Source organism: Carex rostrata, chromosome 20 (genome assembly GCF_964058835.1).
Source record: "Carex rostrata chromosome 20, lpCarRost1.2, whole genome shotgun sequence".
In the NCBI taxonomy this organism is placed as follows: domain Eukaryota; kingdom Viridiplantae; phylum Streptophyta; class Magnoliopsida; order Poales; family Cyperaceae; genus Carex; species Carex rostrata.
In genome coordinates, this window is record NC_135937.1 from 3,345,647 (window position 1) to 3,372,904 (window position 27,258).

Below are 27,258 nucleotides of genomic sequence, written 5' to 3' on the forward strand. Positions count from 1 at the left end.
CGATTGTGAGCCCAGCAACAGATGGTAAAAGAACAAACCAACAACCATAATTATGAGTTTATGACCCAAATGTTTCAGAACTTTGTTATTTGTGCAGCCACTGATATTTTTTTTCTCCTCTTTCAAATAAATTTCACTAAGTTACATTATTTGGCGACTCCCTTTTTTCGACTTTGCTTGCTTAAAAACTGTAATATCTTACTACAAACCAATTCATAACTTTCAAAAATTATTATGTCCTAGAATCAAAATAATGATGATTTAAATGCTTCAAAATATGATGATATGATGAAGTACTAGTATATATTTAACCACTCGCTACTCGACTATTTTACTATTCGGTTATCCATCATTTATGAGAATATGTACACAGAATGCAGACAGTGGCGGAGCTAGCTATATCTACTAGGGGTAGGCAGTCACCTACCCCTGAAATTTGGAATATGGTACCAAATTCGTATATAGTTGGTTTGAATTTGGGTTTTGCCTACCCCTGGAAGTTTTGCTTACTGCTGACTGAGTCAAAGCTCTCGATTAGTAAAATTGGCCGAGTCGTTACAAATTTAGTAGTTTTTCATCAATCTAATTTGAAATATACCGACAAGAGGAAGGTGATTAAAAATAGTATGATAGTGGGACCTCAATAAACCTTCTTCTTTTTTCTTTTTTTTGAAAGGTATAGACTAAAATGTTTTACGAAGTAATATATTGAAATTTAATGTAATGCATTAAATTATTTTTATTAGATTTAACTATTCAAAATGGGCTGAATTTTAATAGAAGAATCTTGTGACCTATGCTTCAAAGTAAAATTTAATACTTCAATATTTTATATTAATTTTTTATCTTAATAATTTTTCAAAAAAAATCAAGTTTTCAATCTAATTCGGTTGATTTATATCGATTTTCTCGATTTTAATTCATGGTCAATTACCGATTGTGTTTTCAATGAAAATTATTTAATAATATTTTATAGTTTAATAATTTAAATAAAATCATAATAATAATTAATATAATAATAATAATTTATTTTTCCTACTCGAAAATTATGGCAACGCCACTGAATGCAGCGACACACATTCTTTTGATTTGATTGGTAAAACATTTTTTGACGTTTTCAACGTAGAAAGCGTGATTGTCTAATTTAACAGGATAAATAGTTCATACTTTATAGTAAAGTGATTAATGTGAATAACAATCACTCAACATAAATAATAATAACATTACATTCAATAATAACTTACAAATATAAATAATAAATCGCGGATATAGATATCGATACTAGTATATATCTTCATAATATTTCATATGTTTTATTGTATCAGATTAGAATGTATTAAAGTATTTTAAGATGAAATAATGTCTTTTTTTTAATCATAGATTAAATAAAGTTTAAGTACCTTTAAAACTGTTGTAAGATTAAATCATCAAATTTGTTAGATTTAACACTTTTTTAATCAATTCCACTTCACTTACAAACATTGAAAATGATATCAAATTGAAATATTTATAGTAACTTACCATTAATTTCGTTTCGATTTTATTTTATTTGCGAAACGGAAGCCTGCTTCTAAGTATTGACTAAAACATGTAGCATTACCAAAAGACTTGCATGTTGAACCACACAATTCAAGATGCATGAGATCACAATCGAAGTGATGGCTTGGCTGAAGTCAATGGACATTAGGTTCGGGATTCGGCCTCTTTAACCAAAAAAAAAATGGATATTAGGTCCACTGAAGTGAGAAAATATATCCTCTCCAATACCTGATAAGGGAATCTTTTACAATTACTAGATCTGAACCGTACTTTTTTACTTGGCACGAATCTCAAAGCCCAAAAATGGGGCCCCCTACAGTGACCCGAATCCCAAGCCGGTTGAGATTTAATCTCAAACCGTTAAGTAAGTCATCCTCTGCAATAATTGTGCAATACCTGAGAGGATACGGGTTCCTGAAGTGATTGAACTAATATGATATCGATGCCACAAAACCAGATCTCATTCGCAATTGGACTGTTCATTATGTAATGAATCATTCTGCTGCCGACTCAGTGAGCCACTACACGTCTACACGGATTTCATACCCTAGATAAAGGAGGCAATTATATGACTAGCTCTAGCTGACTGTATCAAAACCTAATTGATTTTAGTTTATTTGCAACGCTAAAGCCTAAAGCTACACTTGTACTGACAATTGCTTTTCATTAGCAAAGTGGAGCAACCAATAATGTCTTTCTACTTTTTAGAGCTCCTTTTGGTGTTGGTCCGCTACAAACAAGAGCTTATCATTGTAGAACCCGTATCCTCTCAGGTATTGCACAATTATTGCAGAGGATCACTTACTTTACGGTTTCAGATTAAATCTCAACCGGCTTGGGATTCGGGTCACTGTAGGGGGCCCCATTTTTGGGCTTTGAGATTCGTGCCAAGTTAAAAAGTACGGTTCAGATCTAGTAATTGTAAAAGATTCCCTTATCAGGTATTGGAGAGGATGTGAATTCATCATTGTAGACATCTAAGACATGGGTGCTAAAATTATTAATACGAAAAGAATGGATGCAATATTTGCGCTTTCAGTTGATTATGATTATAAGTTTTGATGGTACTTGGTAATTCAAGATTTAAACTCAATTAGAAAATATACACAGTTGATTTTATTTATTTCTTAAGTAATTCATTCGTGTCGCAAATCGAAAAATTTGGAACATACTTTGCACAAGATCAAGAAAATGAAAAATAAACAATATTTATTATTCAACACATTTCACGATATTTACGGCCATTTTTATTAATAACCAAAAAATAAAACTTAATTTTAAAAATAACCATCAGTTCTGTTTTTTTTTCAAAAATAACCCAACCGCCAGGCCCACGGGCGGCCCAGAATATTAACAAACCGCCAGAACTACGGGCGGTCTCCCTGGGGACCAAACCCCCCCCCCCCCCCCTCCACGGGCAGTCTTCTCTTTTCTTTTCTTTTCTTTTTTTTTAGAGATCTGAGTATTTTGATTTAAATAATTTTGTGAAGAAAAAATTTTATTGTTTAGAGTGTATGCCAAAAAATTAAGACATTTAATAAATTTATGAAGTGATGTCGTAACTCTTTATAACTTTGATTTTATTTGTCAGTTAAATATCACAAGTCTAAATATAACACTAATGAAGGACTTGGCTTTTATTCAAAATTATAAAGACTTGTGATATCTAACTGAGATATATACATATATACATACTAGACTTGTGATATCTAACTGACAAATAAAATCAAAGTTATAAAGAGTTACGACATCACTTCATAAATTTATCAAATGTCTTTTTTTTTTGGCATACACTCTAGACAAAAAAAAAATTTCTTCACAAAATTATTTAAATCAAAATACTCAGATCTCTAAAAAATAAAAAAATAAAAAAAATAAAAGAAAGAAAAGAGGAGACCACCCGTGGATGGGGGGGGGGGGGGGGGGGGGGGGTTTGGTCCCCAGGGAGACCGCCCGTAGTTCTGGCGGTTTGCTAATATTCTGGGCCTCGCGGTTGGGTTATTTTTGAAAAAAAAAACAGAACTAATGGTTATTTTTAAAATTAAGTTTTATTTTTTGGGTATTAATAAAAATGGCCACGATATTTACTATTAAATATTTGTACAAAATATTTTCCAATATTTGTGCTTTGAATTACTTGTAATTATTAGTTACTTGTGTTATTTTTTTTGTTATTACTAAGTAACTAAAGGTTTAAATTAAAATAGAACTATAAACAGTTTAATTTTTTTTTAAAATAATGTATTTGCGTCACAAATCGTAAAATTTGGAAAATACTGGTGAACAAGATCAAGAAAATGAAAAAGCATGCATTAAATGAGTATAATTGAAATGAGACTGCAAGAAAATAAAATACGGAACATTCATATCAATTTTCAAAATCTTAAATTTTCATATTCCAACACATTTCACAATATTTACTGTTAAAATTTGCTATATTAGTGAGTAATAATTTGAACAAGTACATTTTACGCAGAGCAGAACTAAAAAGATTATATTGAAGAAGCTCAAAAGTAAAATGTATAAAGTGCAACAATCGCACATCATGAGGGGCTAAATCATACAAGCACTTTGAAAAATAAAATCAATGCGCGTAATTGATTTATAAATTATTGAGATAGCTAAGCTCTCCATTCGAAATTTTAAATATATCATTTAAACAAATTATAAATAGAAAAGCCACTAATTATGTGGAATTCCGTATTTATTACGGACGGATGTTGCGTCCGAATTCGGCAACATTAAATAAGTTTTTTTATTATTTTTCAAACTGGATGAAAAAATTTATAATTTAAATGTACTAAAAGGAATATTAAACAAAATAGATAAAACATCTTATAATTTAGATGTACTAGAAGCACTAGCTACCAAATATTGTTCGGACAAGATCTTTTGCAGATGTAAAAAAAAAGTGTTTTTAAAGGTGTTCATAAAGGTGTTCTTAAGAAGTAATTTAGGTTTGACATTCACGAAATTCAAATTTGAGTTTGATGAATTCGGCATTCGTTCAATCCTCATTAGAATACATACACACAAATATTATAATGTGTACAAAAAAGTATGAAGCGGTGTGCATGGATCTTAAAGAGAATTGAACGGATGTGGAACTTATTAGATATAAATTTGAGTTGGATGAGAATCGGATCCAAATTATTCATGTATTATATATCTCAATTTGTAAAATAAATAAAATGGTATCAAATATTTTTGGTCATGTTTGGCCGTGAAGTAAAATGTAAGAGAATTCCACACTTAAGTTGTTAAACAAGAAATATAATATAAAAATGTAAGACGAAGAATTAATTTGTTGTATCTATAGGGCTCACTGTAACATTTTCTCCTCCATACAAATTAATTTAAGTTATAATTTAAATTGTAAAAGGATATATAAAATATAAGAAATAAAATAAAATGAGCCACGTAATTCTTATTAAAAATTATATAAAATATGAGGAGTAAAATAGAACGAGCCACATAATCCTTATTAAATTTAAGCGGCAATCAAACATACTCTTGAGAATTTAGTTCGCGTATTTTCAATTTGTAAGTTGTGCAAAACGTATTAAATAAATGGCTTCAAAAGAGTTTTCACCTTCTTTCGTTTGATACTTTAGAAAAGAAAATTGAAAATTACAAACTCTCCCAATAACAAAAATACTGAGAAAGCCTTGATCAATAAAACAAATTTAGAAAGCTTTTCTTTCACTTCTTTTAAAAATATTATGCGCATCGAGATAGATTTTTTTATCTTTTATTTTTAGAAATAAAAAAAAATCAAATTATCAGAAACATAATGGACAATTTTTTTTTTCTAAAACCAAATTAATGGTTCGATCATAGCAATTACTCAAAGTTACAGCATGTTATAATCATAGAAAATCCGAAAATTATTGAAACTAAAATATTAATTCGATGCCAATAAAAACTTTGAAAATTGCATGTCCCTTCCTTTCCTTCGTATTAATTTGTAAGAATTAAAAACGGATCTTTTTCATTAATTTGTCCGAAATATGTTCCTGTTTAGTCTGTCCGGCCCGTTGAAATTGGAAGCAAAAAAATAAAATAAAATAACATCAACAACGTAAAAGGTTTCGTAGAATATAATATTACTGTGGTCACTTAAAAAAAAAATATTACTGTGATAGTGTGATTGCTTCCATGCTCTTCATCGGTCAAATCAATAGTCATAACTCATAACTGAAATTGAATTTTTTTCTTCAGCAGTTTTGATGTTTGGTTATTCAAATTGTAAGTTCCAAGTTCCAACTACGTGTTTTCCAACGAAGAGCATGTCCGAAAAGTGGGACTGGCTTCAAAGGATTCTCTCTCGGCTTGTTGTCTTTCATTAGACCTTGGAATCAGTAATTAACATTTCTCTCTTTGTTTGTATATCTTTGCATATAGTTTGTGTCCATCTAATAAGACTATAAGAGCATTAATTGTGGCGTAGCCGTATGGTTTGGTGCGTTGAATGAATAATAATTAATAAGACACTATGCCTAGTTAGTACGCTGTCTTCACTTTGTTCAAGATCTAGGTTTTAAAAGTTTGTTGTCTTCTTAAATCTTAAATCTTAAGTCAACAAATCGTACTTCTCTTATCGGAAAATTCGTGTACGAGTACGTCTAACGTGCCCTTTATTTATCCTCTGATTTTGAACGCTTATTTGACGCCATTTCATAGTTTGGACCAGATGTTTCAAATTCGTTTCTTTCACGCCTTGTTTGGATGGAGAGCAGAGGGAGGGCGTGAATGGAAAGAAAATAATTTTTTTTTTAAAATCATGTTTGATTAATGGAATTATGTCAGAAGTGAATGATTTTTTCTCGATTTGAGGTGTAACGGATGGAAAAAAAATTGTTACAAATATTTTCAAAAATAAATAACATAAATGTCTAAATCTATATCTTACTTATATAATTCTTATCTAAATTTATAGATCACAAACCTATAGCAAGTACTAAATTTTTATTAACCATTTAAATTTTAATTAACCAAACAATAAAACAATAAATAAGATGGAAAGAAAAATTGAATTTATTTTTCCTCGTTATTTATCCAAATACGAAGAGATTAAATATGTCTATTTGTTGCTGACGGATCAATATATCTTTTTGAAAGAAAGATGAAGATCAAGCCTCCAAATTTAATATCCTTGTTATTACAAAAAATGATTTCTCTCACTTGGATTTCGAACCCACAATCTCAATAATGGATATCATGTGCCTTTGCCACAATACCACTAGACCAAAGACTAATTTTGGGAACGGTTCAATATTGATTGTATTATTATATTTCTAGTTAAAGAACCTAAATTTGTATGTTATTTTTTTATGCATATTTTCCATCATTTCATTTGTTCTGATAAACACTGGCTAATTTAAACTTGCCGATGTTTTACCAATTTTAGTTATCTTAATTCCTATTTTATTTTTATATTTTGATTTTGTTAAGAATCTCTAATTCTCTGCCTGCTTCATTACAGAAGATTCAATGATGGTTTGAAAATATTATGATGATTTATTACGTGTTTATAGTTTATACATATAGCTAAAAATTACTTAAAGTTACCTAATAGTTGGTGGATTATATCTTCTGGAGAAAATGTTTATTTTTTTCTTCTTTTAATTCTCTATATCCACTCGGACACACTTTATTCCATGCATATTTAGCCGAGTTTTTTAAAAATACCAAAAAAAAATTTATTTTATTAAAAATAACCATGTTTTGAGTGAAATTTTAAAAATACCTAGGCCGCAGATTTTTTCTGCGCTCCGGAATTTTTATTCCCGGCCACGGAAAAAATTTGCGCTCCGAATTTTTTTTTATTTTTAGAATTTTTTATTCCGAGCGCAGATTTTTTCTGCGGTCCGGATTTTTTATTTTTTTTTAGAGTTTGGAGAAAGAAAATATCCATGGTTTGATTTTTTTTTATAAACTCATTTTTTTAATAATATATGTGTATGTGTATGTGTATGTGTATGTGTATGTGTATGTGTATGTGTATGTGTATGTGTATGTGTATGTGTATGTGTATGTGTATGTGTATGTGTATATAATATATGTATAACTCATTTTTTTTTATAATATATGTATAATATAGAGTTAGGCTGGGGTGCTATGGATAGCATAGTGGCCTCCCGTGCTACGGCTCAATATTCAAGTTTTCAAAATCCAAACGGTCGATCCGAACCGTTCATCTTATTCTCCATATTAATATCTGCTTGGAGACCAAATTTTATAATTTTCTGAATTTTTTTACTATTTATTAAGCCACTTTGAAAATCGCTAATCCAACGGTTTTACTGTTTTGTGCAGCCACCGTTGGATCAACAATTTTGTAAAATACTTAATAAATAGTAAAAAAATTCAGAAAAATGTAAAATTTGGTTTACAAGCAGATATTAATATGGAGAATAAGATGAACGGTTCGGATCGACCGTTTGGATTTTGAAAACTCGAATATTGAGCCGTAGCATAGAGGCCTCTATGCTATCCATAGCACCCCAGCCTAACTCTATAATATATGTATATGTATATATATGTATACGTATATAATATTTATGTATATGTGTATACATAAATATTATATACATATACATATATTATAAAAAAATGAGTTATACATATATTATATACACATATATACATATACATAGGGTCTGTCTAAATTGCTGCTGGCAGCATTTCAGCAGAGGTGCTGTCGGGGCTATATTTAGCCGTGTGATGTCCAAACAACAAATCCAAACTGTTAGATGTTTAATCTATATTATAATCTACTTGGAGACCAAATTTTACATTTTTTGAATTTTTTTACTATATATGAAGCTGGTTTGAAAACCGCTGATTTCAGTAAATTTATGCAGCATTGAAATCAGCGATTTTCAAACCAGCTTAAAGAAATTTCATGTATTAAAATTACGTAATTTCAATTATAATATCATATTTATCATTCTAAATTTAAAAACCTCAAAAATTTATATCTCTTCCATGAGAATTTATTTTAAATTTACAAAATTCTCATTTAATCATTTATTAGAAATATAGTAATATATAATGCGAATAAGAGAAATATTTAGTCTTCTAATTAGTCTATTTATGAGGGCAGATGCTTTATTTCTAGTGAACTCACAAGTAGGAAAATAAACCGCTTGCCCTTTCAAATTGATCAATTAGAATACTAAACATTTTTTTCATAAGCTATATATATATATATATATTTATTTTGTAAAGAGTAAAATAGAAGCTATATATATTTTTAACAAAAAACAATAAATCGAGAAAATTTTGTAAATTTGTAAATTTCAAAATATTTAAAGGACCTACATAAAATTTCTATTTACAAACATCCTCTCCAAGGACAATTTGGTCATCTCAACTTCGGCAGTTAGCATCTTGGACCTTGAAATTGGGGACTACAATGTAGGATAACCCTTATAATATGGACTCCTAACTGCCTCCAATAAATTAAAAAAGATTGAAAAGGATATAAAAATAAGTTGTGTTGGTTGACCACTAGACCCTTCACATCACTCCAACAAGATATTCACATGGCAACTTGGCAAGAGATTCTTATCGGTTTAGAAAAGAAAAATTGTTGCCTGGCTTCCCGGAGGAAGCTAGGATGCAACAATTAGGGAAGAAAATTAGTTTAAGTTATGATTGATTTGATGTTACGGATCCGTTATGGCACATTACATAATATGTGTTACGTAACATGAGTACATGAATCATGTGTTGTATGACGTGTTTAATTATTCACATAATATCTATTCATTTGATAAAATGATCTTATCATATCACGGATTACATTACGCAACTAACTTTTTTAACAGTATTTTTATTTTAATTTAATTTGTAATATATATATTTTTTTTTAGTTTTTAATGGATCATGCCAGAGAACGAATGACAACATAGATATATTACATTTTGGAAGTGATTAAACTCGTACAACTTCCTCTATCAGTGGTGAAATTATGCACTAGGAAAAAGAGGCTAGGCCTCCCCTAAGATTTAAATTTTTTCATGTCTATCCTTAAAATTTTTATTTTCACAAAAAGATTATGATTTTCGGTATAAAGTAAAATTATATAACACTTATTTATCTAATTTTTTTCTCTCCATTGTAGTTTTTTGATTCCGCCTCTGTTCTCACCAATTATCCTTTGTACTCGAATGCGTAGCAAACTAACAATAGATTGTTTCTTGAACATCATGAAGCGAGTTGTATCTAATAATTTGGAATAAATTTTTGTTGGTGGTTGATTAAAAAAATTAGTAGACAAACTGTTAAATCAAGTACAAAAAATTAATTAATGTTAATGTTCAATACCATAATAAAATAACATACATAATGACTCCATAAAGATATTATTTTTTATTTTTTTTTACTGGCAAAGTTGACCGTACGTAGGACTAAACATAATTATTTTTGAAAAAGCTAGTTAAGTAAATAAAGTCTGAGCCAGAATGCCAGATGATCGGGCCTTGAAACAGACTCGTGCTAGACTTGAGGGGCCGGGCTAGCTTGACTCAGCCTGTCGATCCCTCTGGACGGGCAAGACAGATCGGAAAATTTATTGTCATTCTAAGAAAAATGAAACATATAGTGAAGTTGAAGGGTTGTTGGGTCCTAATAGAGCATCCTATCTTTCTACTCTTTATATCGGTATATATGAAAAAATGATAAAATTTGAAAAAAAAAAAAAAATGTAAGATTGTGTGTTTGGCTTTTCAACATGCTTGTTCAGGAGAAATGAGAAATATCGATCGTCCAATGCAGACACTAGTGGAGAACTTGGAATTAGTGTCGGCTGTTTATGGGTATTAGTGTCGGACATTAGGCGACACTAATCGGGTTGATACTAATACTTTGTAAATAGCCGACACTAAAAGTAAGGCATTAGTGTCGGCTATTTATTAAATGGCCGACACTAATACTAACTTTTAGTGTCGGCTATCTAGATGTTTTAGAAGCAGTGAACTATGTGCAAAAAAAATATTATTTAAAAAACAACCAGTGCACATAATACTCCAAACACGAATTAATATATACAACACAAAAGTTTTAACCACTTAGAAAAATAGGTCAAAATGTTAACCATGCATGTACGAAGTTAAATTTATACATATAAATTAGGATAACATTATTCACGATCCGAAATCGACCAAAAGTTGGAAATAAGAAAAATAAAATATGATTCATCTTTTCTTTCTGATGAAGATGTGGTAACGTGGCACAAAAAATGAAAAGAACATTTTGCAAATTGAAAAGATGTCAAACGGTGCTCATATTTCCTTTCATCTCCTTTCATGTATGCAAGCTATTATAAGTTAATAGTCAGCACTTTCCTTATTTGTTCTTGTGAAATACATTAATGATAACTAGAAAAATTAATAAAAAGAAAAACACACACATTGTGATAAGTTATTGCAGAAAACTGAAAAACAGTAGTTTTTGAAAATATGGCATGTTTTTGTTCGCAATTACTAAACTTCAAAACCAGCATCTTATATTCACGTCTTTTTTTTTTTTTTTGAAATTCCATGGTAGAAGCTACCAGGAGTATTTGCATTAGCAAGAACAGCATATCAATCAAAAATTTTAATTACATCAATCATAGGGCTAAAAATAGTGTCTTACTCAAATGCATAAAATTTATATTCACACGTTATCATCTTCACAATTACCATACACTGGAAAAGGAAGATAGCTCAAGTGAATCGAGGATACGGGGACCAATACTAGAAAAAGTTGTATCCAAATTTGTTGATCGTTAATTTTACAACTTTTATATTTCACAAAAGTTAATTTATCAATTCTTTTACGCTAACATTGGTATCACACAACAAAAAAAGAAGCATGCATATCAACAATTTTCAAGCTTCTCGAAAATAAAAATATAATATATAGATATGTATCTATTTACTAACCAAAATATCATGATGTTGAAGTGCAAATGATAGCAACATTTTTGTAATATTTTAAATTTATTTTGAATTATGGATTATCTTCTTGATTTCAATCACTAGAGTACTAGACAATGTTTTTAGAATGTTTTTGTAGTTTTTTGTAATATTTGAAAACCATTTTGAATTACAGATAATGCAACTTAAATTATTGATGTTGATGTTATGTTGGTATGCATGATGCTTTTGTTATGTTGGTATGATTTTTTTTTTTGTATAAAGTAATTAAAAACTAAATAATCCTAGTTATATTGATTTGTGATATCCACGTGTTGTTGGGTTGAGATCATAAAAATACAAATTTAAAGAAATAATGTCATGAATTTTCAAGGGTCAGTGTGTAATTCTTTTAGTATATGAACAAGGGTAAAACTGAAAACAAATTCTTTTGCAGTTTGGTTATAATGATATAATCTACTCCAATTTCATAGCTTTCTTTAGCATCAATTTTGTTTTGAGATCTTGCAGGGGCGAAAAGGGGAGATAGCACAATTGGCTAGGAATAAGTTCTAGAGTTGTTATACCCAAAAGTTGAGAGTTCGATTCCCCCTCACGACTTCGCAGTTTCTGTGAAGATTTTCAAAAAAAAAAAAAAGATCTTGCAGGGCTGGAGGGTAAATTTTGTCGAGAGAAATTATCTGAAAATAAAACCTTAAAACTGAAATTACAATATGAAATTCTACATCTCTGATAGGTGAGAATATAGAGTTATTTGAATTGTGTTCGAGACACTGTCTTTCAACACATTTTGTCTTTATCATACAAAATGAAACTGTAACAAATATAATTTGGCATTGTCGCTTCCTAGGATACTACCAGTTAGATTTAATCAATTGAAATAAATAATAAAAGGCTGGATGGGATAAAGGAAATTTTATAGCATTGTTTCTTCTCGGATTCAAAATCAGAGAGAAGAAGAAAGAGAGAGAATAATTGGATAAATCTGTCACTCCAAAATAAACCTAGTCCGTCAGTTTTATAGAGAGATAGAGAGCATGTAATTAAAATAGAGGCCATATAATGAAAATTCAATTAGAAAAAGTAACGCATTTTTTTTTTTTGAATTATTTCCTATCCCAAAGAGTGCTACCGTTTCCAAACAATAATAAAAGAGTTATTAAGGAATTAATGATGGTCATTAATTAGAAAATAAATGGAATGATTCAATAATACAGAGAGAACAGTGAGTGCCCAGGCGCCTCTCCAGTGATTCATAATTTTCAATAAGAATTTTACAGCAGGCGCATGAGATAAAATTAATTTATAATAACTATTTCAACTCATTAACGTGATAGCACCAGTGGTCTAGTGGTAGAATAGTACCCTGCCACGGTACAGACCCGGGTTCGATTCCCGGCTGGTGCACTTTTTCTTTCTATTTTTACCTGTGTATATTTATTTACAATTAATAAAGTAGTCTTATTAGTTATTTTAGTGATATAATAGCATCCTGCCACGGTACATCTGTTGTACATCATGACATGTGTCGTATCACCTGTTGCTAGACTTGCTGATTTTCGAAAAACAACAAAGCAGCAACTAGGCCATAATGTGAAATTTTCTTTTAGCTCTCTGGCTTCAGTTGAATTATGAAACTGCACTCACATTACATAAATTGCTCAATTATTTTGTAGTTTATTTAGTTGTTTTGAAAATTATTATCAACACTTTTGAAATGTTCCACTAATACAAAAAAAAATCATCTCTTTTTTAAAATAGCGCGCCTAGGACAGTGGTTGTTTCGGGCATTAATATCTCTTGTCTAAAACGTAGCTAGACAGGTTATCGACAACCAGGGCCTATAAATCTTAATTTTCTCTTGAGGGTCCACTATCATTAACGGGCCGAACAGTGTGCAAGCAACTTTTGCATATTCTTTATATATCCTGCATCTCTAGTTTCCCGTCTCAAATATTATCATACGAGAAATAAGTGTACCGATCAAATTTAAATCCATAGAAGTTTCTGATTTTGTTAGATTATGAGTAACGTGATTTGATCTGAACGGGTATTTGCTCTCTTTTTTTACACTTCTACTTTACAAGATGAAGATTTCTCAATGTCATGCCATCTCAGAACTCAGCGGTCAGTCAAGAAATTGGTTTTAAAGTTCATTTTCAAATGGATCGTCTTATAAGGCCTTCATTGAGCCTGGCCAGGTCCTAGGCTCGTTTCTGATTTTATGTACCCATCAAAATCGACAAATAAAACTGTCAATTGAAGCATTTAGCTCTGTAATTAGGAATTGGAAGGATATGAAAAAGTAAGTAACGATCTTTTAATTTTAAACCATTTATCTTTACAGGACTGGTAAATATCTGTGATATAAAAGCTAAAATTCTATATAGTTCATAACAAACAAGCTTGTTTATTTCAATTAGGAAATATTTAATGTTTCTTTGACATTCTTCAGCGTATTGTGTTCCTGTCCACAAGATGCAGTGTTAATTAAACGACCCCTCCTTGACAGATTGGTTTGAAAGCATAGAGCACTACATAGGGAGAGGATAACTGGATAAGATCATATAGCACCCAATATTGAAGAAGCAAACATATATAAAGAATCTATTCAAATTTTTAACCCGCTCGATGGATCCAAAATACGACACTGCGCATGAAGGACTTATAATACTGTAAATGATCTATGATGCATGCAGCAGCATTACAGCATGCTGCATATATGCATGCATGCATGCTCCACGACCCGATAGCTGTGCCATGCACTGACATTTGCACATTAATTACCATTTTCTATTGCTCTCCTTTTTTCACTCAAGTGGAGACATCCATTTTTATAAATAGCAAATTCAAGACCCCGCCAAAATCCTTACACCTTGTTTGGATGGAGTAGGGGGTGAGTAAATCGCTCATAACTCACTCATTAAAAGCTCGCCTAAACTCGCTCATTTAAACTCGCTCATTTATTCGCTCATTTAAACTCGCTAATTTACTTAATGAGTGAGCATGAGCTCATACCCAACTCGCTCATTAAAAATTTGCCACATCTAATCCCTGCCACATTTAATCTTATGTAATTATGTGTAACATCAACCTTGCCTCATTAAGATTAATAGATCGTGAGCATAGTTTCATATTTAATCATGTGTAATATAGTGAGCACAATGTAACATTTAATCATGTGTAATATACTAATATTCATAGTTTCATATATTTTTTTTTTGTAAATCGGCAGAACCAAAACCTCCGCCTAAAGTCCAAAACAAGTAATAGTCATAACAACTCGCTCATTTAAATGAATTATGACAATTTGTTGAATTTTGTTATGATGATTTTAACAAATTTTGTTATGCGTGGGCACACTATATAATTTTGTTATGAATCATAAGTCATAATTCGTGAACCGCTTATAACTCACTCATTTATCTGCTCATTTAAACTCGCTCATTTACTTAATGAGCGAGCATGAGCATACCCTAACTCGCTCATGCTTGCTCATTAATCACTCCTAGGATGGAGAGCAGAGAAAGGGCGGGAATGGAAATAAGGAAAACTTTCTGTCAATTTTGAATATGCAGATTTAAAAATGTATGTATGCGGAAGTCATGCGTATTTTTACTATTTGCTCCAAATTCGAAAAATGTCCCAAAAAAGAATTATATTAGGAGAGGCTTGAACCTGTGACCTATAAGACCCTATTCGGTTGCCTCATTTCATGTGGGAATGAGTGATAATTGAGCCATTTCCAATTTAATTCCCGAAGCCCCGTTCAGATGGCCTAAATTTACCCACTTTTCACTATTTTTTTCCTCAAATTAAAACCCGAAGTCAAGAGCCTATTTTATTTTTCCTATTCTCTATCTCCTCTCTTCTTTTCTCTCTTCACAAATTTCTGGGACCATTAGGGCCTGTTTGATAGCGATGCTATCCATGGGTTCTTAAATAAAATGACTTTATAGGTATTTGTAAACATGAACCGTTCAGACCTCAGTTTTTATTTTCATTTTCATCACCTAACTAGGATATATTCCCATTCTCTTACATATACTTTGTAGAAAAAAAAAAATTCTTTCTTGGACCTCCGTTTTTTTTCCCAAACACTGAGCTTGCTCAACTTTCTTTTCTTTTCTTTTTTCAATTTTTTTTCGAAAATCTTACAAATACAAACCAGCTACAATGAATATGTGACGTCTAAATAAGCTTAGTATTTTTTAATGATGTCAGAAAAAAAGAATTAATTAAACGGAAACGGGAATTAATAAGTTGGTATATATAGTTTCTCCAAAAAATTAAATAAGTGAACATAAATGAATAAATTTAGTTTACGATTAATATGATTTCAACCATTATAATAAATAATTGGAGCATTATACAGTTAATTTTTTAGTATTGTTTATCCTAACTGTGAAATTAATGAATATTCTTTGTTTTTAAGTACTTAATTTGTCATATGCAGTAAATTATACAGTTAAAATATTAATGCCTTTAAAATTATTTTTAATGCATGGTAAGTGGCTGTAATTAATATCGCCAAATTAAGTGGTTGTAATTAATGTCTTTATTTATGTTTACTTATATACATTTTTTGAGAAACTATATATACAATTATATTGATCATAATCAGTAATTAGTATTAATACACTTAATATTATTTAATATTAGTAATACATCTTCTATAAAAAGAAAAACAAACAAACATCATAACAAATTTTTCATGCATTTGCCGAACACCTAGCTACATTCACAAATTTCCTACATATTAAATAACTTTGGTTTTGACAAATTAAAATTCTCATTCCCATATTAAAAATTTCTATTCTCACAAAATTTCCATGCTACCGAACAGGCCCTTATGAGTTTCTCCTCTCTCCTCCAATAGATTAGAAGCATTGTAGGATTATAATCACCTATTGTCCCATGCATATGATTGTTAGTTGCGGGACTAAAGAAGAGAGTTCATAATATAATTTTTTTCCACAAATTTCATTAAAATTTAAATGTTTATTTTTCTTATAAATGTTTATTTTTTATAAAAAAAAATATGATTCCTTATTTTTTATTTGTTTATAAATGTTTTCTTATTTTATTTGCATAAAAATAAAAAAATAATTGTATTTAATCTTTTTTTAATTCCATAATTAAATCTCACGATATTTAATGAATACAATAAGAAAAAATATTTATATCTTATAAAATAATAATTAATAATTCATATTATGATGCTAAAGATATTAGAGAACAGCGTATAAGAATTATGGAAAAAACGCAATGCAATTATTTAATTTGATCCAACTAGAATTAGAACTATGCAATACATCACTTATAAATTTAAAGAAACACTTTTTATTCGATCTTAGAGATTTTCGAATATATTTTAGGTTCAAATTCAGAAAGTGCTAACTGTCAACAAATAATGTATTTAATGTTAACCTCATTTTGTTTGTACAAATAAAACCAACATTTTAGAATCAGATTTGATCTCATTTAAAATTTAAGTCACATAATTTTAAATAATTGAATTAACTTGAGTAAAGTTGGAAGACAAACCACCCAACTATTTTACATTCACAAGGAATTTTTTATTCGGATTTCCAACCTACAACTTTTCACATAAAATATGTTGTTTTTGAACTAGACCAAAATCTAATTCTCTAAATAATTAAATTAAATAATAAAATATGTGATTTAAATCGCATTGTAACTTGTGTAATGTAAATATTGTGCCTCTGCTATATATATATATATATATATATATATATATATTGTTATCTCGTTGTTGTTGTGGCGTCATCTATGTTATATATTAAGTTTTTTATCGCTTATGTTACAAACTTACAACAATCACCGTCGTAATATTTAAATGAATAATATATATTTTTAATAACTTTCATTAATACGTACCGAATATCATTATATATAAAATATATAAACATAGTGGATTAAAAATTTCTAATTATCTTAATAAGAGTGACCGTATAGAACCTTACCAAATTAATTTATTTGTGATATTAAATTGATTCATATGAGACATAAAAAGAATCATATAATCCAATTTTTTTTTTAAATAAATAGGCCCTACAAAGACTGTTTGATTACCCCCCCGGCCTAGTAAAAATGGAACAATATAGCGACGGCAATCAAGTGGAGTTTAAAACCTAAAACAAAGTATCCATTTAACTGGCCGAAACGTGTCCAGTCTCAATCGCTCCTGCTCCCTGTCCGAAGGCCACGACATTACATGGCCCGGCATTGACCGCTTCAGACGGGTACAGACCTGACCCACCAGCCGGTCTAGTTCAGGTAAGGTTTCTTCCCTCGGGAACCGTTCTGCTTAGTGGCGGTTCAACCGAGGTCCGAGAGGCTCTTGAGATACAGTGCACCTCTACAACTGTACCCGGACTACTACTACACAGTACTATAAACTGGATTCCTCGCACCATTCCGTACTGTACCGGTCTCTCTGTGTAGCTCTCATGAGGTGCTCTTGTTAGAGTGGCGACGCCAACAAAAGGATAGGCATTGTAGGCCCCCCCTCCCCTCCGATGATCAATTCGGATTTTGGAAGCATTGATATGAAGACGACAGTATTTTTTGTGATTTAAGCATTGCGATATATCAACAACGGCATCATTAAAAATAACACTTGTTTTTTTTTAATTATAGAAAAGGTGTATATAGTTCAAAAAAGATGGATGCCAAGGTTTAAAACACTGTATCGCTATACTTTTCTCTTTCTTTTTAACAACAAAATTCACTTTTGTAGTTCAGTTTAGTACTTTCTGCGGCTCTGCGCCTCCGCGTTTAAAAGGATATAATTTGTTATTCATAATAGATTAATATGTCTACCATGCGAATTGATTTGTTTCTAGTCTCTAGAAGGTGCAAAAATTGCCGAAAGCATCACGCAAATTCCAATTAAAAAAAAAAACTATTGTTAATTTCTGAATGTGCTAAAACTTAAAAAAGTACTTTCATTTTATTTCATGCTATTATCTTTCTCCAAAAATATTTCGTAATACTATCTGGATTTTATTCTTTTCTCCAAAAATTTATTAACTAGGATTATTTTTGCTTCACCTCGGTAACGAAATACGTATTGTAGATAATGTGAATTAGTCTCCGTTTGGTTATCCGAAACATTTTATATTTTATATATGTTTGGCTCGATAAAAGTATCAATAAGTATTGTAATAGACGTAAAATCTATTAAAATTTTGACTTGTTTTGTTTGTAAATACGAGGTAAACTTTTTGAAAATATAACGCACATCCAACTTCTATGGTGTATTCAAGTGATATTGTAAAACAATTATTTTTTAATGACTTTATATTAAAATTAAAAAAAAAAATTTGTAAATGAGGACGGTTCAAATGCCTCCATTTTTAAAAACTTAAATAATTCAAAGTTTAAAACTTAAATGTCAAAATAAAACCATTAGATGTGATATATGTTATTTTCTTTATGTGCCCATAAAAAAATATCACATTTTGATTTTGCTTTTATATAAATCAATAAGTTGAAAAATCAACGTCTAGAAATTATCCACATTAGTATAATTTCTACAAGCTCAAGATGACAACCAAAACAAAGTTGAAATACCATAATTTTTTACACGTGCATAGATAAAATGATGTAGTTCATATCCAACGGTTTTATTTTGAATTTTAAGATTTAAATTTTGAGTTATTAAAGTTTTTAAAAATGGAGGCATGATGGAGGCACAAAAAATAGAGACATTTGAACCCTCCTCTTTGTAAATACATAATTTGTGAATTAGATTGATTTCAACGTTTTGAATTCGTTATTTAAAATTAATTTAGTAAATTTTAGAGTTAAATCATTAAAAAACATGGCGAGCTTAAGAACATCCAAATTCTAATGGCATAACAAAATTCAATGCATGCATTGTACATGATATACTTCTAAAGCATGGACAATTGGCTTCAGAAAATTAATACAATAAAGTTGCAACGACTTTAATTTAATGTTTGAAACCAGTTCAATAAATTTTAAAGTCAAGTTCACAAAAAAATTTGATGAGCGTAAAAGCATTCTAATGACATAACAACATTTGATTTAATGATCATAAAAACGCCTAAATTCTAATAACATAACAAAATCCGATATGGTGTTCGGTAGAAGGACCAGAAACAAGAAGCAATGCATGGGAATCAAAATATGTATAAATCAGTACAAAAAAATATTGATTTGAGTTTTCTCATATGATTTTTTTTATAAAAGACTTGTTATCAACATTAATTTTATAATTAACAGTTATTAATACTTTTTTTTATCAATTCTAATAATCTAAAGTCTAATAATATATAATAAATTTAGGAAAATAAAAATTGTAAGTGTTGATGAAAAAAATTATTTACAAATTAAATTAGTGATACTTTATTTCGAAAAAATAATAAAACAAATTTGAGAATAACTAGTTAAAATAATGAATTATTGGAAAATAAGATATATAAAATTTAAATTAATTTGAAACTTTCCACATACTTCACAAGCTCTTGGAAAAAGAAATGGATCCAAGGTAATTTTTTTTTTCCCATCGTTTTAAGCTTTGGTAGAAATAGGCCTCAATATAAATTAGAAAAAAAAAAATCACAAAATATATCATGATAAATTTATTCATAATTGGTTCAAAATCACACATAAACTTATGAAATTGTGTTTATCCCAACAGAGCTTAAGTGTGAACCAAGATATAAAAAAGTGACTTTTTGCGATAGACTACTCTCATTGTTCAGCTTTTCCTTTTTGCGACGGTACTTTTCGCAAGAGAGTACCGTCATAAATGTGTTTTTTCCCTCGCAAAAAGTGTCTACTTTGTTGTATACTCTATTACTTCTTATCTAGAGAAATAATCTTGTAATTTTAATGGTATTTGTTTGGGATAAATGTACATCAGAGAAATCCAGAAGGATATTGGCAGAACAGATACCAAAATGTGGAGAACAGGTGTGGTGCCACACCGCCGTCAAATGAAAGTTCAATACTTCGATTCTGAAAAGTTCCTAAAGCAAGCTGAACAATTCCCAATTTTAATAACAATGGCGTGATTAATATGACAAGAAAAGAAACACAGTCAAAGGAACCAAAAAAAGCTGCCTGGTTTTGGGTTTTGAGCTCGTACCAGAAAGAATGAACAGATCGACACTAAGCTGACGTAAACATTACAATATTGATTGATTATAATTTATTTCTCCTCCCATTAAACTTTTTTTATTTAGAAAATTAAAAAAAATTGAGCAAACAGATTAACTTGTTTTTTTTTCCTTTAAAAATAATAAGTATCAAACTAAAATTTTGTCTGAATATGGATTGATCGAAACTCTAATTTAGTCTCCCCTTTCACGTCATTATACCACGGATCGACTACACTCTTTTTGAATAAAAATGAGGGTCTTGCCCACATTTATATTAAAAGAAAGGTTCCGTTACATAAGGGTGGTAACCACCAAAATAAAAAGTAATTGAGCTCAAAACAGTTGAGCTACAAATAAATAAAAACTGAAAATATGAAAGAAGTAAATTGAAAACATAATAAAACAGATTTGAAAGAGAATAAAAGGTTGAATTTTGTGTGGTTGGTACCCTAGCTGTTGGTACCCTCAAAGCCATTGCCTTCTCTTGTCAGTACTCAGTATATCTCCTTAGCCAATTATTCATTTTAGTCCCTGATTTTCAAAGTTGTTTGGTACCCTAGCTGTTTGTGCGGATCGACTACACACTTAATTTTAAAAGTTGAATATGAATTGAACCAAATATTATATCAACTTCCATATTCAGATTTTAAAAACTGAGTGAACTGAATCAGAGAAAAGGTCATTTCTCATATTCGGTTTTCAAAAACTAAGTGGATCGAACCACAATTCCGATCACCTTCATATTCAGAATTTTTTGTGGTAAAGTATGTGTGTTGTTGCAAAAATGAAACAACTGAACTAAAGTTTCAGTCACTGTGTCTGGATCAAGACCAAAACTTTAGTTCGATCATTGTTATTTTTAATTTTTGAAGGAAGCTAGAATAAAATAATTAATATGTTTTTTGACAAATTACTTTTTAATTTTCTGAAAATTTATAATATTGCCTTCTATTTATTTTTGCAAGGGACCTTTTGTCTTATTCTCACTAGAATTGACACGACAAACTTGGAAGGCACTTTTGCTTTGTCTACTTTACTAGGAAGAAAAAAAAAAAAATAAGAAGAGAAAAGTAAAACAATGTCAGCAAGACAGCAAGAGGTCCTTGTCATGTTGCCCCCGTCCCATGCATCGCAAACTATTACGATTTACGACCAACTATAACTTGAAATAATTAACGATGCTACTGCACATTTTCATGTACTGTTAATTCTACAGTTTACATTAAATTCCATTGTGTAGTAGTGATTCTTTCTACATATGTAATAAAATAGTAAATAAATCTAAAAAAATTGTAAAATTTGATCTCCAAGTACATTATTAATCAACAAACACGTTTAAATTTTCCAATCAAAACCTAAAGGACTATTATTTGTTTAGTACAGTAGCTAAGGTAATGCTTTGTACGTGAAATATTGCATATTTTAGTATGAGATTGAAGTTAATTTAATGCTATATTCTATATTTGTATCTTTATTTATCAAGGGATCCGATATTTAATATTTTTTTAGATGTTATTATAAAAAATTAAATATGTATCTATTAGTTGAGATACAGAGTTCGGACTATTGCGCTAAGCCTATGGTTCTTTACTTTAGTTTAAAACACATTGGATAATGAAACCCTGCTATGCTACTGTTGTTTACAAGGATATAAGCATGATTTATATTATCTACATATTCACCGCACATCAAGTAAATTGAAATTTTAATAGCTTGAAATTATCGGTCTTTGACGCATATGATAAAATACTTAAAATTTAAAAAACAAATGATCGTTAGATAACATACTTATAATTTAATTTATTCTTTAAGTTCATTATCAACATTGATAAAATAATCTAAGGAATCTCTTCTCAATTTTTTTTTTTATACATACTCTATGTTCCTCGATTGCATACATTGATCAAATCAATTATGCAAGGAGAAGCAAACTAGGTTGGATTTCACATCCCAGAAAAAATGGGGTCATGGTGACAAGTCGAACAATTAATATATCATCAATCATCAAAGAACTTTCAATGTACCCTACATTTTTGTCGGCTATCTATAATTCTTCTACTTTAGGCTTTACCCCCTTATGTGTGACAAGGGGTGAATAATTATATTGCTAATTTTTTTTAAGAAGTTTTTCTAAAGCATTAGCAAATAAGTAACTAGCCAAATTTGTTTGTTACTCTTCCAAGTAAATTATAGATGTCGATAAAGTTGAAATATTGTATTGAGGTCGATCAATGTGTTTAGGAGCAAAATAATTTGGAGATAACTCAAGAATAAAAAAGAAAAAGAAAAATAGTATTCTTATTACTGTGCGAGGAGAATCTTTTTTTTTTTTTTTATTAAATAGAGGGTTCAAATATCTTAGTTTTCTGCAACTTCATTATCCTTCTAATTTTAATATTCTAATAATGCAAAATCTAAATAAATTGTATGATCTATGTCATTTATTGTGCACACATAGAAAATATGATATTTTGACTTTATTTTATATTGGCTTCAAGAGGTTGAAAAATCTATTGATGTGGACAGTTTCCGATCATTGATTTTTTAAGTCTTTGACATCAGAACAAAAAAATAAAACAAATTTTTTTCAGATGCATCTGAGAATGAGTTTTAAAATTTATAATTGAGAATTTTAAAAATGAAGGCATAGAAAATAGAAACATTTGAATCATCTTTTCTGTTTGTTGAGTTATTTTTCTTTCAAACTATAATTTAGACTATGTTGTATATATCCAAATCATCTTACTCTCATCTCAAATAAAAGTTATATTTATCTTCATTATTTTGTTCTACTAGCTTAAATGATCTTCAAATATAAATTAGTATGAAATTAAAATCAAAATCATTAAATATGATCTCTGTCAATTTTTATGCACGCATAGAAAATTATATCTCAACTTTATTTTTATGAGCTTAGGTTGAAAATTTGATGTGGACAATTTCTCGTTTCTCAAGTTCTAGATCGACATAGAAGCTAGCAAAAACTAAAATGTAATATGAAGAAAAAAAATATAGATTACATCAAGTGATTTTATTTGTAATATGAGTTTTAGATTTATTATTGAGAATATTAAATATAAAGACATAAAAATTTATTATTTAGTTAGTGCTACTTTAGAATACTTTTGAAGATTAGAAATCTCAAAAACATGATACATTTCCTGGCTGTTATGCCTGTTACACTGTTATGAATATTTGGTCTCATCTATGTCATGAGGTGATCAATTCAGTTATTATTGACTAACTGGTTTTTATAATTATTATATTTTAGCAATAAAATGGGCTTTTCTAAAAAGGTCGTGCTCTCGATCGACCAAGTAAACAAAGATAATCGCGTTCCCTACGGGATAGATCACATATTGCGTGCCCTACGGGTGAGACCAAATTATTTATGCCTTTTAAAAGAAAAGAAAACACGGCTTCTTTAATAATATAACTAATTTCGCCTTAATTATTATTACAGATTGAGTATAATAATATATGATATATGTGGAAATTTAGTCAATTATTTCTTCAATTACCAAATATGGGGTTAGTCTCTTTCAAAATAATTCGGACATAAAAGAGGCGAGGCTATAGTAATATGCATATTAAGGGTCGATCTGTGCTATGAATCTATCATTTAAAAAAAAAAAATATGAATCTATCTTTTAAAAAAAATTAAAACAATTAATCTCAACCGTTAAATATGATCTTGATATGAGAATATACTTGCAAATATAATTTTTTTTTCTTTAACTTAGGTAGAAAATCATAACTAGCTAATGATCCAAAATGTTTAGATCAGGTGATTTTTTTCCGATTTTTTTATTTATATCCATAAAATAAAAGGAATTTAAAAAAATAACCAAATGGGTTATGAAAATCGAAAAGTATCCAAACCGGTTAACGGTTAACCGGATCCAAATCAAATTTCCGGTTAACCATTAACCGGATTCATTGAAATAATCCGGTTAACCGTTAACCGGACTTTTTATTTTATTTTTAAAGGTGGGGGTCATGCATTGGGGTGTGGGCACGTGAAAGAAGGTCCGGTTAGCAGTGAACCCGTTTTTTTTTTTTTTTTTTTAAAACAAATTTTTTTTTTTGTATTAAAATATTAGAAATGTTGAATATATTTCTTTGAAAATAGATGGAATACAATATAATTTGATTTATTAGAAAGACTGCAACAAATAGCCCGGATCAATATTTTTCAGATCGGATTTTTCGCCGTTGTAAGAAAAATTAATATATTTTCTTTATGTGTTATTGAAAAAAAAATAAAAATGCTTAGATTCCGAGTTATTGATCCCGGTTCAAAAGTCACTTCTAAGTAATCTAGAAAATATTATGATCTTTCTAATAGATTTAATTTATTAAAAGTTGTATCTATTTTGAAAAAAAATAAAAACTTTAATTTATTTAATGATTGTTATTCAAAAATAATTCTCAAAATAGATACAACTTTTAATAAATTAAATGTAATAGAAAGACAATAATATTTTCTGGATTACCTAGAAGTGACTTTTGAACCGGGATCAATAACTCATAATCCAAGCATTTTTATTTTTTTCCAATAACACATAAAGAAATATATTAATTTTTCTTACAGCCGCGAAAAATCCGACCTGAAAAATATTGATCCGGGCTATTTGTTGCAGTCTTTCTAATAAATCAAATTATATTGTATTCCATCTATTTTCAAAGAAATATATTCAACATTTCTAATATTTTAATACAAAAAAAAAATTCTGTTTAAAAAAAAAAAAAAAACCGGTTCACTGCTAACCGGACTTTCTTTCACGTGCCCACACCCCAATGCATGACCCCCACCTTTAAAAATTAAAAAAAAAAAGTCCGGTTAACGGTTAACCGGTTTGGATACTTTTCGATTTTCATAACCCGTTTAGTTATTTTTTTAAATTCCTTTTATTTTATTGATATAAATAAAAAAATCGGGATTTTTTTACTTCATCATGCCTCCATTATTTAATTTTCTAATATCAATTTTTTTAAAACTTATATGTCAAAATAAAACCGTTAGGTGTGTCTATATTATTTTCTATACATGCACAAAAAAGTTTCATCACTTTACAGATATATTTTTATATGAATTAATAAGGAAAAAATCAACGCTCAAAATTTATCCATATCAGTGTATTTTTGCAAGCTCTTGATACCAATTAAAATAAAATTAAAATATTGTAATTTTTTATATGTGCATTGAGAAAATATTATAGATATAATTTTATGGTTTTATTTTGATATTTGTGTTTTAAATGTTAAGTTATTAGTGTTTAAAAAATTGAGACATGATGGAGGCACAAAAAAATGTAGGCATTTGAATCCTTCTTTTTGAAAAATAGTAAATAGATTCTAAAAAAAATGTAAATTTAGTCTCTAAGTAAATTTTCATATAGAGATCATGTTTAACAATTTGGACATACTATTTAAATTTTAAAAATAACTACATTGATAGGCCTAAATTATATACATATTCGATCTGATTTTTATCACACAACAACACCAAATATCTTGTATTTTGAATATAAAGTAAATAGAATACACCTAAGATCAAGTTACTGCGTTTGTTTGGCTTTTCATTGCAGGAAATGATGAAAAATGGTGAAAATACCTCTCAGTGCGGATCAACCACACGCACTGCGGATCAGTGCAGCAGCACTGGGTACTTAGCCGCATTTCCAACATCCAAGCGCTGTGCTGGAATTTTTCCCGAGCCTAGTGCGGACGCAGTTCCACCCGCAGTGCGGATGAGCCCAGCCGCACTCAAGACTTAGCCGATTTCAGAAACTTCAGAAAAGCGCAGTATCCACCCGCAGTGCGGGTCATCCATCCGCAGTTCCACCCGCACTCAGAAAATTCGCAAAAGTTAAATAAGGAAACTTAGCCTCAGTGCGGGTGAGACCACACACAGTGCGGATGAGGCCATCCGCACTGGACCCGCAGAAAAGCCAAATTTACACAGTTTCAACACGGTTTCTATTTTTGGCGCATCATGGACGTGTTTTGACAGCCAAATATGGACAAGGCAACCTGGGGAAACAATCCAAATATAGTACCCACTAACTCTACTTCATAGCCTCTTAATTGGGCATGGTCCTTGGCTATAAAAGAGGAGGTTCATTCCCATTCAAAAAAAACAAAATCCATTCTCTCATTCTCTCTCTCCACACACACAATACTTAGCGATAAATTCTGAAGTAAGGAAAGCTTTCAAGCAAGGAGAAGAAGGGTTTCCTGAGCAAGATTCAGCAAGATAAAGGTTTTGATTTGATAAATGGTGTAATTACTTCTTTTATTTCATTTCTTCTTACTTTGCCAACTTTTTGTAATGGATCTCTCTAAGAGAGAGTAGTTCTCTCTCTAGGGGTTTAGGTCCATGCATGAACTTGTTTAATTCTATTTTATTCGGTTATTTGTTTTTATTATGATTGTTTTATGGGATTTGATTATTAATTTATGTGATTTAATCATTTGTGTTAATTACATAGTTAGTACTTGAGTTGTAGTATCCCGTTTTGGATTCAAAAGAACCAAAATTGACTATGATCAATAGGATAGTACCAAATTATGAATGCAAATATCCTAGGTTTAGATTAAGATTGTAACCAATTTAATCTAAGCCAGAACTA

At 29.7% G+C, this 27,258-nt stretch overlaps 1 non-coding gene across 1 annotated transcript; it reads left to right on the forward strand.

The window, feature by feature from the left end:
• The first annotated feature begins 12,804 nt into the window (after nt 1-12,804).
• Nucleotides 12,805-12,875, forward strand: TRNAG-GCC (transfer RNA glycine (anticodon GCC)). Its single transcript has one exon. It is a non-coding gene; the product is annotated as a tRNA-Gly (tRNA).
• The last annotated feature ends 14,383 nt before the right edge of the window (nt 12,876-27,258 follow it).